Source organism: Rhea pennata, chromosome 22 (assembly GCF_028389875.1).
Source record: "Rhea pennata isolate bPtePen1 chromosome 22, bPtePen1.pri, whole genome shotgun sequence".
Lineage (NCBI taxonomy): Eukaryota > Metazoa > Chordata > Aves > Rheiformes > Rheidae > Rhea > Rhea pennata.
Window position 1 is genome coordinate 7,607,775 of NC_084684.1, and position 15,197 is coordinate 7,622,971.

Below are 15,197 nucleotides of genomic sequence, written 5' to 3' on the forward strand. Positions count from 1 at the left end.
GTCCCTCTCGCTTAGGGCCTAGCCGCGAAGGGCAGGGAGCACAAGTACCTCAGAAGGGACGTCCCTCGGAGGAGCCGGGCACCGCGGGGCCGCCGCGGCCCTCAGCCGGGCTCCGGGGGCGCGGCGCGGCGCGGCGCGGCGGGCGGGGAGCGGGGCCAGGCGGGCGGGCGGCGGGGCCAGGCCGCCGGGCGCAGCGGGCCGCGCACCGCGTTGCCTGGAGACCGCGGGCGGCGGCGGCGGCGCGGGGCGCGGGGCGCCGCCTCCCGCGGCCGCCCGGCAGGTGGCGCCGGCGGCGCGGCGCGGCCTTCCCGCGCGCGGGCCCGCGCCGCCGCCCGTGAGGGGCCCCGCGCGCGCGGCGCCCGGCGAACCTTCCTCTCGAGCTTCCCGCTCTTCCTCCTCCTCCCCCGAGGTCGTGTCAGACGCGAAGTGCGTTATACTGGCGGCCGGGGAGAGAAACTGATACACGGAGAAAAGTGAACCTGATCACTTGACCTTTGGGGTGACTAGGTAACTTGAATTCATTACTAAGGGCAGCAGGCGGTGTCCGTGACGAATCCTCTGGTTTTGGCCATAACTTTTAATAATCCAAAGCGTTTTTAGTAGCAGATCAATGATATTTTTAGGATATTTTTAGCCTGACAATGTTCCTTTGAGCCAGGGCCAGTTCTGAAGCCCAGACTTACTCTTTGATGTTGAGAGGAGAAAAAATGCTCTATGATTAATAGATATTTTTGACAATGTATTAAGAGCTTGACCTTTACTTTGCTTTGATTACTTTCATTTTAATTAGCCTAATTAGCCATCAAGATATAATTTAGTGTTGCTGTCACGTTAGGCCACAGGTGATATTGTCAAGAGGGACTTGAGGGCATAAAAAGAAACAGTTCTGAAATAGAAATCACATTAGAAGGAGCTGAGTTGATCAAACACACGTGCCTCTCTGCCCCTCCACTGAGGTTCAAGCGCGGCTTGTGGGAATAAAACCGAGACCGGTGCTTTCAATGGATTGTAGTCCGGGCTGCAAAAATCATTACCTGTAATTTGACTTTGCTGCGTGACTGAGTGGTGTGGAAGCTGCTTACAGCCACGTTTTGCAGTGTAGGTAAAAAGACAAGGGAGGATGCGAGCATCTTCCGTTCATCATTGCTGGCAGAAAGACTGCTCAGTCCCAGGCTGGGTGGGGATCGTTGTGCTCACGGATACACATGGATGTTGTCGGGGATGCTGTTACAGTCTGGATAAACAAGACTGGCCAGAAAGGTAGCAGCAACATGAAGAAGTGATTCTGTTTATTTAGGGTCATACACTAGGTAGTATGAGGACAGCACTGAAGCTCAAATGAATATAGGTTCCTAACTTTGGTCCTTGGAGCAGTAAGAGAAACAGGATAACAGCATCTACGAGAACTCAAAGATATAGGAGGGAAACGGTGTCTTTCTGGTGGAAAGGACTGTGACCCAGTATGATTCTGCCGTTGATACCTGAGGTGTGTGAATAGACATTGGTGTGAAAACCCCTGTTTGTACAAGTTTCAGAAACAGGACTTAGAGATCCCGGCTCCTAACATTATTCTTAAGCCACCAGGCGATTTGCTCCTTGTCCTGTGGGGCAGATGTGCCAAGCCCTTTTTCTAGAAACACACATGCAAAAAAACCCCATGGAGAATGTTTATCTAAACACTCATTAAATATTAAGTATACTACAATATCTGTTCCTAATGTGTCTAACTAGTGATTAATCTTTAAAGGCAGGTGAGTGGGGAGGCAGTAAACACTGCACAACGGGTGGAGGGCTCTGCAAAGCAGGAGGTGCACTAGTGCATATCCGCAATTACGCTTTTGAAGGAGACATGGCTCAGAAATCCTGTAGTTACGTTTTTTAAGTGCTCTCAGTGCCTGCAGTGCATATAGCAGGTTCCTTCCCTCAGGGCCTATAAATGCTAGACATAGCCAGGTCTGAGGGTGAGAAACCATGATTTGGGCATCCAGAAGTGCATGCATCTGGGACAGAATACTGAGCCTGAAAATGAAGAAGAGAATGAGCTTTCTTTGATGGGGGGGGGGGGGGCGTTAGCTATTAAGAAAGATTTTTTGATTTATTTGGCTATTATTCTTTGCTCTGAGCTGTAACTTAGTTGGGGAGCAGACATCAAATTCTCCTCTTACATAGCCTGGTGTAAGCATGCTGGACAGTGGAGTAGACTTGTATAAAGGCAGGTTGAAGATGGCTTCTAAATTTTACAGGCTGGGCGACTGAGTGCCCACAGCGCTGAAGCGAAAAAGCTCTGTTGATGTATTTAGCTTTTAATCCACATGATGAAATTTCATCTCTATCTGTATTTAGTTCCACATCCACAGTCTGTCAGGAGAGTTAGATTTCTGGTAGCTCTGTTGTCGGACTGAGTTCGGATATTCGTCTCCTTCTGGTGAGGGAAATCTGCACCCCGGCATTGTTTCCCCATGACCACAGCTGCTGTTAGTCCTTGGAGTTAAAACAGCAGACTCCAAATGGAGACCTCTAAACTTTGCTATGATAGATCTGCCTGAAACCCTGAATTAAATACTTTTTTATTAAAAACTTTTGGTTTCCTTTTTAAGTAGACATTGTTAGGAAAACCTACATGAAGCTATTTCAGGATGTTCAAGTTCTTAGTCAGCCTTACATACATTGTTCTTTTTGCCATACAATAGTCTGCTGTTTAGTAAAACCTTTCTATACCCCAGATAATCACAGAAGCATAATACATCCTGGGAAAACTATAAGGTGGTTAAATCAGTATTTGTAAAGGGCTCTGAAATATGTGGATGAATGAAGGCATAAGTAAGCGAATAAATTTTAGTTTTGTCAGTTTTATAGTCCAACCCAATTACTCGGAGATCTGGGTGAATTTTACGAAATTTACTCCTTTGCTTAAACTCCTCAGTAAGGCCTCGAAGAAGTGACTGTCTTAACTCTTTATTTGTCTTTACCCCAAGTAAATCATCCTCATTTGCAGATATGCTTCCATATAAATGTGTTAATACATTAAACATCCTAGAACTCTTTGTGTGCATAAAGCTGTATGGTCACAGAAAGCCAACACTATCTCTTTATGCGCTATGCTATTCTCATTCATATTCATCCCAGTAAGAACAACAATGCAAAGGATTACAAGGCTCCCTGGTAAAGAGCAGTATTAGGATGCACTTGAGCAAGATTACAAGAAAAAAGTTGTCACTTCATTAGAGAAAGAAGTAATCCTTTTGTTTATATTCTAGAGATTAAAGCAATAACAGCACAAGACCCCCAAAGGTCACCGCACACATACTTTGCTGTCACAGTCATTGTCTATGATTTAGCTGTGGGATTCAGCAGTGCAGCTGCATATGTTAATTAATTCTTTAGCTCTCTGTGCTAAGGGTGCTGAAGCAGTTCTCCATATGAGGCGTTAGAGAGGATCTGCTTATTCCAGGGGCAGATTGATGTATTTGATTTTGATCAAAAGTCCATGATATGAATCAAGTGTTTCCAAAGATTAATGGTAACTGTAAAGTAACAGCCATTTTTGATTGCTGAAACTACATACTGGTCTTGAATACTGGGGAAGGGGCTCATCCCAGAGTTTCTGCAAGGTTTCTGCTTTCCTTGTCTGCTCCCACAGGCATGATATATTTGACCCTCAGCAGTAATTACCTTTAATCAGCTTGCTTTCAATTCAAAAGCAATTATCTTCACTGAAGAGGACAAGCCAAGCATTGCATTGTCTGAGACCTGAGAAGGAAAAAGTCCTGGCACAGTTAGGCCATGGCCAGCCGTCCACTTTCAAAATGTTCATAGCAAGTGCACACACCTTAATGAAGTTATCATATGTGTTCTCCTGACATTCATCCATCAGCAGGTATCTTGCCTTCTGATGCCACATCCTCTGATACAACAGCTCAAGGGCAGAAGTTTCTAGCTGAAATTTCCCACTCTATTTCACTAGTATTCCCCAGCCTAGCTTTGCAAGTACAAGATTTTCTGTATAGAGAGTCATGACTGCTGAAATTAATAGTAATTGCATCCTGTATGATCAGGGAACAAAATTAGCTGGTGAACAGCAAAAAACATCTCAACATACTAAACTTGGCATCTCTCGTGCCCTTGTCCTTAGCTAGCCAGCTTGGGTTCTGATTTTTCAACTTGCTCAGCACCTTTGTGTCCACTGGGGAAGTCACTGGGGGAGCCTGGAGCTCACTTCAACGAAATCCAGGATATGCCAAGGAAATGGCAGTCCAAACAAGTAATTGTGCTCTCTGCTTCTATTCCTCCCAATGCACAATGGCCATTGTCAAGTTTCATTTTTGTTGTATGTTGTTTGCCTTGCTTATTTAGGCTATAAACTGCTGAGGCCAAGGGTAGTGCCTGTTGTGGTGGGCTAAACCAGACTACGGAGCACTGATGCAATAAAGAGTAACAAACCACAAAGTATGAAAAAGGAAGCTTTTGCAACATCTCACTAGATAATCTGCCAACTCAAATTAAAGCGACAGTGTTAATCAGGCCATTTTATTCCTTCTCTGTTAATATTGAAATTTCCTACTTTTATTTTCTCTCACTCCTCCTCTACTTTACAGGCAAACAGAGATAACAAACATTGTTAAGGGGTAACTTACTTGGTTACGCTAAGTTTCCAACTTACATTGGTTTGAACTAGGTTTATCAACTAGGCATGGAAACATTAATCACCCAGAAAAACAACACACAGTAAAATGACTTTTCAAAATGTCGTTGGTATAATTATCGTCTTGGCCATTACATTAAATGCCACCATTTATAACTGTAATGTTTAAGTATGCAAACAGTAATTAACTTGGTAATGAACTGAGGACCCCTGTGCCTCTCTTCCCTCAGCTAATTTGCATGTTAATTATCATTAGCAACCAGGGAAACAAGTTATAAACAGCTTAATTAGCAGCTTAATCATTTTTACAAGAAAACGTGCTGCACTTTGATACATGAGCAGGAGTTAGATTAATGAAGTCGGATAAGAGTGTTTTTCCTGTGCTGTTCCCTGCTGCAGCACTGTGCTTGTAATTGGGTGACGTGGATTACACGCGCATTCACAAACGTGCGTACGCACGGAGACGTGTGTGTACACACCTACGTTTCAGGTGTCTGCGCCTCATTCTACGAACACGCATTGTTTCTGCAGAAGCCTCTGCCAGCGTCCTGAGAGGAACTGGCCCTCTCTTCCATGTCTGGTAACGAAGAGTTACGTCAAATAGGCCCTGGGAGAGCTGGTATTCCAGCACGATCTTAAAAACACGAGGCTGTTTTTGTTAACAGCCCTCATTTAATTGTGTTGTTTCTAGGCCCTATTTGCTATCATTTGATTTGTTTCCACTTGTAGGCGCTGCAGTATCAGGAGGTCCCTGGTTCACTCCCTGCTTTGTTGGCACTTCCCAGTGCCAGTATTACTCTGTTCACTGTTTCCTTCTAGCCGGAGCTCAGCCAAGCGCTGTGGATGCCACCTTTCAGGCTTGGTGGACAGCCTTGTGTCTGTTGCTTCAGCCAGAAGCAGCCGTGCTCATGTGTTCGTGTGTTCAGAACAAGTGTTACTGCTGCTAGTGCTGTTATTCCAGTTCGGGCTTTCAAATTTCAGGCTGGGCTGCCAGTCAAGAGCTGAACTTGTCTTCTTGAACAGCAAGCATTAACTGTGAATGCCCTTAGCAGTTCTGAAGTTCATAAGAAAAAAAGAGTTTGCTTTCTATTTTTTTTTTCTTTTTGATAGGCCTTTCTGATGTTTTAATGGTAAGAATTTGAGATATTTTTAGAAAATCATGCTTCCACTCTGACAATATAAATTTTAATAAAAAATAGGTAGCTGCCGTGTATTTTTGAAGAGTTTTTTTTTTATTTTTAAGCCTTTTTTTACATCCCGAAGTAGAACAAGGGTGTTGCAAACAGGTCTTGTTACTATATAGGAGATAATGATTAAAGAGAGGAAAATTTTGGTAGGAATCAGAAATGCTTACCAAGGTTTTGCCTTAGTATGTCTGACCATGGGCAAGCACGTGAGCAGGCACTGATCTTCTGTATGGAGTTTGGATTTCTATGGATGTTTTGAAACCTTGGTGGGTAAAATAACCAGATGAGGATCACTCTGTTGCTTATACAATGAATAAAATGTCAGTCTGGGAATTATTCCACATCAATTTGCTAAGAATGCCTTTCAGTTGATCAAGAATCAATCATTTGATGAATGATGATAGGGATTTTGTCAAAACATGAGAATACATTGTCTAAGGAGGCTATAGAATAGCCATCATCAGAGATTTTAGGAATAGGTTAGATAAACGTGTCTTAAGGATGGTTTGAATATTATTGGTCCTGCTGCGATAAAGGGGAGTATATATAAGGTCTGAAATCAGACAATTTTATATCATGTCTCTGTGGAATGTGCAGAACGATGCTTGATGGGGAGATCTGGGATCTGACAAAAGTCATTTCAGTACAGGTTTGCTTCTTTGTTCAAAGGAATCTAGGGACTCCTTCCATAAAAATAGAGTTTTTTATGATGTGTAAAGAAATACCTGCCTGTACAAAATTAAATTTAAAAAGAATTATAAGCTTAATGCTGCTCTTCAATTATGGTGATAATAAAATACCCTTCTGCCTTGCCAAATCATTGCCAGTAGAGGGTACCAGTGCACTATTTGTAAGGATAATTTTCTTTAGAAACTTTGATTTTTTTAATTTTGTGTGGTTAGCTGGGGCTAGCACAAAACAGGAAACTGCTACTTTGTGAGGCTTGTGAGTTCGGCTCACAGAATTTGAAATGAAGTGACTGGTTGTGAATTCCTGACTGTTAGAGGCAGAATGAAGGAGGGAATCTCAAGATGTCTCCCCCCCCCCCCCCCCAGACAGAAAGATTTTGATTTTGGACCTTTATATTTAATCTACTGGCACATTACTGAACCTTAAAAGACTGTTTCATAATGATGGGCAAAAATCTGAAAGATCCTAGCTTAACCAGCCAGGCTTTAAGTTACTACATCAGAGTGTGAAGAAGTTATTAAAGTGAACGCTACGGAGCTAAGGGAAGTTGTGTTTCTGACTCTGAATGACAGTTTAGGGAGATCTTACACTGCAGGAGCTGCTTCCTCTCAAACTCATACTATGGAATTTAGCCATTTTTTTTTCTTCTTTAGAGCCTGTGTAATTTATAATAATGCAGAACATGCCTGAGGAATGCCTTTCAGAATGCTTTATATTTTGGATTCATAACTGTCCTGCCTCCCAAAACCAAAATACAGACATAGAGTCGCTAAACTCTGTTCAAGTTAGTTTTGCCACTGGTTTCAATATAGCCAGCTTTTTAGCTCTTAAAGTTTGTTTTAGTAGCTTTCAACGTCAGCTCTGCTTAGTGAGTAGTAGCAGTGTCACTGTCTTCAGTTGACTGTTTGCATTCCCTGTTGAGTGACAGCACTGAGTTTGCTTACGAACAACAGCCTAATGATACTAGGCTGTGGATACTATCCACTTTGTGAAGTTGTCGTCTGTTGAACTCACAAGAGAACCCAGGTCCCACTTAACAGTCCTGCAGCATTTCTTGGTCTGCAAAGTCCCGGAGTTGAGTGCATTTGGAGACAGTATTACCTTCTTATTGCGAGAGGTAGTGCACAGAGATCAGGGCTCACCCGGAAAGGGAGAAGCTTGCATTAAGTGTTCGTTGCTTTACCTAATCCCTTAGTAGACAGAGGAGATCAGACACTGGGACTGGCAACTTGTCCTTTTTCCTCAGGTACCTTGGGAACAATCGTCACATATTTTACAAATGCACACAGAGAAGACATCTGTTCAGTTAATTTACTAGCTGAGCTGATGAGTGACAGAGGTAGAAGAGGGATACAGCTGAAAGGCTACAATTGTTATAGGTTAGTGTGTAATTTTACCAAAGGAAAGATAGTAGATGCCAAAAGGGGAATAAATTGTTGCATGAGCTCAAGAATGGCAAGCAGGTCTAGAGTGCTTCAGCCAGATCAACAGCACAGCACAACTCAAGCAATGTCCCAGTCAGTGAAGCATGGCTGATTTACACCAGCTGAGGATCCAGTCTGGTGTATTTTATCTCCTCTACCACTGGCCCCCATCATTTCCTTGTGAGGGGCACTGCCCTGTGGAATGGCAACCAGTAAAGAGAGAGCTTCCTGTGCTATGTTCCATAAATTCTTTATCAGCTCATGTAATCAGATAGCATAGCTGGATGTTGACTTTGTTACGGTACCTGGAGCAAGTCTCTATATGTTAATTTAAAGCCATAAAACTACAGCTTAGGGTTTCAGCATCCTAATTGAAACTTCCTCTTCTTGAAGGCATTCTTGCTACAGCAGAATAATAATCATCATAAAAAAAGCAAGATGCAGATAAAAGGAAAGTGCACTGCTTCAAGTAACCCATAAATGCCAGGAAAACTCTGACACCTAATGCCAAGCATACAGCAATACTGCACGATCTGCACTGGACTTCCTGCTGCCTTTTACCAGCAGTCCAGCAGAAGCCCCATGAGGAGTTCTGTCATTGTCAGAAATGTGGTGCTTGGTCTTCTTTGCCAGAGAGTGTCCTATGTTTGAACCGTCATTGCATGAAGAGGGACAGGCTTAGCACAATGGGGCTATTTTCTCTAATCAGTGCTGTGTAATGACTCCTTTGACATCTTGCTCTTCTGCTGTGGAGCGCTGCTGAGGTCACCAATAGAATTGAGGAGCAGAACGTTTGTTCTCAAACTGCTAAATCTGGATCCTGAAAACACTGGATGTCCAGGAGGTTCCTCACAACTGCAGATCGTGTTCTGGAAGTCTCCCATTTGTTAGCAATGGAGTGGGACAGAGGAGCTTCTAGGTGGAACAAAAGGAAGGAGTTTGAAAAAGGAGCCATGACAAGAAGGTGGGGTGCTCACCACCAGATGTAAAATGGATGGGAACTGGTGACAGTTTCATTGTTTTTCCTGGGGTGAACTGGCCCTTTGGTGGGGCTTTTCTGAACGGTCTCCAACCCATGTGCACTAGCAGTGTTGTCTGAAACTAGCAGCTGGAGCCACATACTCTGAACAGCCTTTGACTCCGCAGTCAGGCAAGGCCCCGCACTTAACACTGAGAGGCTTGAGCCTGGATCCAGGTTTGGTAGCTGGCTCCTTTCCTTTGATCTGCTGTTTCTTCTGTTTTAAGGCATAAGCTCTGCTCTATTGCACCCACCCAAGCCAGGGTCTTGTCTCCAAGAAGACATTTAAGCACAGATGCTTAGGGAGGAGTATGAGAAGAGGCGCTTAGAAGCAAAGCAGAAAGCTTCAGCCTGCTGACTAGACTGTGAAGCAAATGCTCTAACAGATCAAAAGGAAAACTAACTTATGGATTGATAGATGCCTGTAGTTTATAAGTTATTAAGCACCAGGTAACAGGTTAGATTGATAATGTGCCTGGAGGTTTATTTTTTCTTTTTTCCTCTTTGCTTCTTTTTTTTTTTCCCCTTTTCTTTCTCTCTCTCTTTTTTGAGAATTGGAGAAAACAAAACATTTTTCTAATTAAGTAAATCTACAGTGCTTGCTAATGGGGCCCGTCTGTGTGCTTGTCACAGGGCACAGGGAGAACTGAAATAATGATTTTATTTTTTCATTAAATAGAATTATAGGCAGTTACTCAAAGCAACTGTGAGTCTAATTGAAAGAAAACCATTTCTTTTTAATTTACTTTCACGGTTCTGGATGATAAAAGAGTGTGTTCGCTGGAAAATTAAATAAAAAACACAACATGAGGAAGCTTGAAGTAATGTTGCTCAGGCACAGGTGAGCAGGGAGAGCACAGTGGTTTTCCTGCTACTTATTAGTGAATTCAGATACTAGCACTTCCCGTTACCCCTCAGAAGGTGCTTTTCTCCTCCCTCGGGGCCCTTCCCAAGCCTTCATTTCAGCTTCCTCTCTTCCACTTCAAAGGCATCCCTTTGTTTTCCAGTTCAGTCATCCCCCTCACTAGCCATTTAAGTTTGCCTCTTCCTATAGGGTTAAGCTATAACTTCCCCTGTCCCTCCATGTATGACAACAGTCGGATATTAAGTGCTGCTTTGTACGCTCCAAATAGCCCTGAATAGTTTAGGCATTGGGATTATGAGGGGCACCGGGAACTGGTGGGGTGCAAGCAGGCTGTATGGAGAACTGACTGAGGCACTAAATCAGCCTAGGACATGTGTTGCTGAGGTCCAGGAATCACCTCACATCAGTATGAGAGCAGCAGGATACGAAATACAACTTGGAGGAGTGCAAGTAGGGCTACTCCAGGAATTATTTGTGATGCAGTATGAGACATAAAACGTGTCTGAGGACACAGCTGGTACCCAGAGAGAGGATGGAAAGTAGCAGTAAGAGCAGGGGTCTGTGACTCTGAATTCCTGTCCATGCTTCACTCATATATTGCCCTGGTGGAAGCTAGGTTTTCCTTCCATTGGTATTACAAGGGCTTTCGTTCTGGCACCAGCCGTAAGATCAAGGCTGTTCTTTTCTGGACCTGGGCTGCAGGGGCTCTTTACAGATTTGCCAGTATCTCATGGGTTGGTTGGATTTCTGTTCTTTCAGTAGGGCTGAAGTGAGCAAGCAAGACTGGACCTGATCCTTTTTAGCTCTAATACCCCCAGAAATCTGGCCTCAGTCCAGCTGCACAAGCACATGAGGGGTTAAGAAAATGGGAACTAATTCCATCGTGAGAGTACTTATCTAGCCATGGTGCTGCCTTTGAGACGGACACATCTGGTAGGGTCACAGCATCAAGCAATGGCTGCAGCACTGAGACAAGGGTCTGTTTCCACTAATTGTTTCTGCTACTTCTTACACTAAGTACTTCCTAAAAAAGGAATAGGATAATGTTTCACTGTGGCTGCTGTTAGACTTACAGGGATACCATTTGCTCTGTGTCTTAGATTCAATCAGTCCAGGACAAGATTAAAACCAACCCTTCAATTTCCTTTTTTCTTTAGGAAATTAATTGTGGCTTTTCTGCTAGTGAAAGTCAAGAGGCACAAGCTTATTCAGGTTCTCTGCTGGCCCTGTGTTTGTCTGATACGCCCTCAAGGTGCACCTGAAAAAAGCACAAAGTTAAGGCAACAAGGCTACTATTGGCAATTAATACTAAACATCATTTTCTGCCTTTTATGAACTCCGGTGTATACATAGAAGCTAGAGCAGGGCCTGGACTTGTCACTATGGGAAATGGCTTGTGTTTTCTGTTGGAAAATATGAAAAAACAAAAAGGTCATGAAAACTTTCCATGGAACAAAAATACTATTTTGAGTCCATGTATAGATATTCGATTACACTAAAAATATGATTCATTACAATTTCATCTTTATTTCTTAATGTTCCATAATATAAAATTTAAGAGACCATTTCAAAAGAAAACTGGAATCTTCTGTTTTGATTTTATTGAACTACTTTTAAGAAATGTTTTTATTACTGGCTTTACTTGAAAAGAGCTGCTTTCCACAAACTGTTCTGCTGCTGATAACATGAGGCGTTCCAGGAAAAGAACTTTCCCTGTAATACTTCTTGATGAGCTCTGTCTTGGGGCAGGATGGTGCAGGCGGGCAGGCAGGATGATTCAGAGCACTGGGACAACATATCTGTACTCTCCCATCAGATAGACTTAATGGGGAGCTTTCTGACAAAAAGGGATTTCATTGCAAAATGTTGGTTAGCCAAAATTATTTTTCTTCTATCCCATTCCCATTCCCAGAAACACTAGTTTCTTTGTTTCATGCTAGCTTACCTAGCAGGCTGCTGGAGAACCTGGGCCTCAGGGCTCAACAGCTCCAAGGCTGTCCCAGCCGAACCATGTGAACTCCTCCCTTCAGAGAACGTGAGGCCTTCCAGGTTGTCTCGGGGAGAGCTGGATGCCATAAAAATCCCGTTAGAAGCAAGCAAGCTGTCACTCTGGGATCCCTTTGAACCATGGCTTGTGTTGGGCTTGCAAAGGACTTGCCAAAAGAAGGTTATTGAGGTTTTTCTTATTTGCATATTTTTAATCAGTATCTGAATTGATGGATTTAGTTAAAGAGAATCCCTAGTGAATAGAGTCACTGTTCTTTACGGATAGTTATTACACTAGCAGGAATGGATGACCAGGACCTGTTGGGTTAGATGCCTTTATAGGTTTGGAAACATGCTTCCAGTTCAATCTGGTGAGCTGAACGAAAGACAGAAGTGGTGCTGAATCTCCTGTTCCTATTAATGGGGAGGTTTCCCCTATTCTGAACATCTTGACAAAGTGCTCTGACAAATAAACAACATCTTATGAACTACCATAAATACTTCCTTCAAATTAAAGATTTTTTCCAAAATCTTTAATACCTGCCTAATGTGAAGCACAATTTTACTCCTCTGTAATCGCTATATTAAAATTTAGTAGCAAACATTAGTAAAACACACACAATGGCAACCTGCATTCTGAACATAGCTGAACATAGCCAGCAAAAGGCTGGCTGTGAGCTCGAGCAGGAGACTGTTTAACCCTTCCCAGGAGCTCTGTAGGTAACAAAGTTACCTGGCGTTTGCTGCTACCACATGGAGCAGACTTCAGTGGCAGCTTGCAAGCAAGGAGCGTATCCTCTTCGTCTGTCTGCTGTGATCATGTCTGGTTTCTAAAAGGTTTCTCCTGAGTCTATTCTCGTAGGGAAATTTGGATTGACAAGATGAAGGAGAGGGGGAAACATTATGAAGGGGAGACTGTTGCTTATGTGTACGTGTTTAAGTAATGACAGGGTGGAGGAAGGAAGATCAAACCACTCCAAGAGAGAGAGAACTTGGGAAACTGGAAAGCAAGCTTAAACTTATTTTCTTGGCCCAATCAACAACATGGTTAATTACTGTCTTTTTATCCTGACCACCACTTGTGTTGTGTCTCTATGTATGGATGTACATGTGAGTGTGTATGCTCTGTGCGAAAGTCTCTGTGAAGTACGGGAAAGCACTTCCTCAGCTTGCTTCTTGTGTGCTGCATCTCCCTGCGCTTCTTCAGTTGTTCCAGATCTTGTGCTTTGTTCCTTCTGGAGATGGTACAGCCCTTAGCACAGCAAGCTCCTGACTTCAGCTGTGTTCAACACAGAAACGGGATGTGCTTCCTTCACCTGGCTGACTGACTTCGCCCCTTTTCATCCCAAGCCCTTTGAGCAACAACTGACCAATCTAGTTTCACTTGCTATGTCTAGGAAATTCGGATATCTGGCTATTGGAGTCTAGTATTTTTAGTATTGGAGCTTCAAATACTGGTAGAATTAAAAAGTGGACTGGGACGCAAAATGAGATTGGCTTAAAAAAAAGTTTATTGTTAAAAGTTAGTGTTTTAAATTCTATTGCATTCTAGATTTCAAACTTCTACATTTTCATTGTTTGAGCTTTGATCTGTAACATGAGGGTAGAAACTTGTTATAAAGGAACAGTCAACATGGAAATGTGTTAACGTATAAACACAAACATGTAAACACAAACATAGAAAAGCTGCAGCTGAATACAGAATGCTGAAACTCATGACAAAATCTGCATGACTGACAAAACCATAAAACCTCAGATATACTTAGAGGGATGAACATAGGAAACCAATATTTCTGTGCAAGCTTGGTTCTGCTGGTGCCTCTGTGTTTTTGCTTGACTGTTATATGTAAGCATGTTCTGAGGAGCTAAAAGCAGTGGGATCTAGTTCTTTTACAATTATTTTTTAATAGAATCATGGAGTAAAATATTCTCACCTGGAAGAAGTCTGTGCTGAGATGGAGAGAGGAGAGAGCAATTAGAAAAAGAAAATAAAGATCTAGGCAGTGGGTGGCAAAAGGGGGAGAGGTGCACAGTAGTGAATGTGAAGGGTGACTTGGAAAGTAGAGGGATGCTATTGAGGAACAGCAGTAGGAAGGAAAAAGGGGGGCTGAGGGGAAAAGCAGGAGACATGGTAAGTTAAGTAAATTCACATTTATTTCTCCAAGAATTTGCTTCAAACGCTCTTCCTGCCCTCACTGAACATTTGCTGTTTGGACGCCCTCCACTATGGGGAGGAACAAAACCGCTCTGTTAAAGCACCAGTGGTGGAGGTGAACACCAGGTCACTGGCAGGCGGCTGTGTTCAGTGTCTGTGTGCTCCACCTGAGGCACACTGTGCGTGCAGAGAGGTGAACCAGCAGTATGTGAAACCCTTGCAAATGCGCCCTGTCCACGGTCAACCCATGGTCTGGTACAGGAAACCAAATTCTGCTGCTAATTATTAGTCATCTCCAAAAACTCCTTGGCTTTCGGGGGGGCTAGTTTTGATCCCCAGGGAGCAGTGGTCATGGTAAGGTTTATTAGGATCATCTTGACAGTGTTTAAATGCATAATGGACGAGCTAGACCATACAGCTGTAATTCTATCCTGTACTGCCAGTCAGATGTGTTCAGAGAGAGATGGTCCCCGTTTAAATTAGGCCCTTGAATATCAGTACAAATGAAAGGGTTTTCAGCACCAAGGAGGACAGAATTATTTTTACCCTTAGCTAACCTCACTGTTGCCTGCACAGCAGATAGCAGATATGTTCCAGCTTATTGGGACTACAACCAACCTATTGTTTTGGTCCAGTGTGAGCTAAAATGAACAATGGGAGACATTGTTGGGGATCTGCTGCTGAAGGTTTTTAAATGCATGTTACGTTGTGAAGGCATAGGGCATCTGCAGGGTGACTGTCTGGAGACATTACTGTGCAGTCTCAGGGAGTCTCCTTTACACACAAATCACTGCTTTAATGATGACTTCCTATGGAATCCTACATGATTTCAGCTTTCGTTGCCCTAAGTGTAGGGGCTTCTCTAGACAAAAGCGGTAACACCTCAATGATTGTAACCTATTACACTTTATCTACTGTTAACTCCAGTCACAGCACTATAAAATTTATTACATTGGCAATTGCAAGTGCTAGCACAATAGGAAAGTTATGCGAGGAAAGCTGTATTTCTATAAAACACATTTCTAATGAGCAGTGGCAAGCCTGTTCTGGACCAGCCCAGCCGAGCTGACGTTTATACCTGTAAGATCTTTGCTTCCAAAGTTCTAAAACACAGTGGTGTTTTAGAGACGAGCTAAATCTACTTTCATTGAGAGATACCACTTCATTGATACATGCCATTTAGTCCTTTATGCATGAAATGTGTCATTCTGAAGAAAGCAGGACTACCTG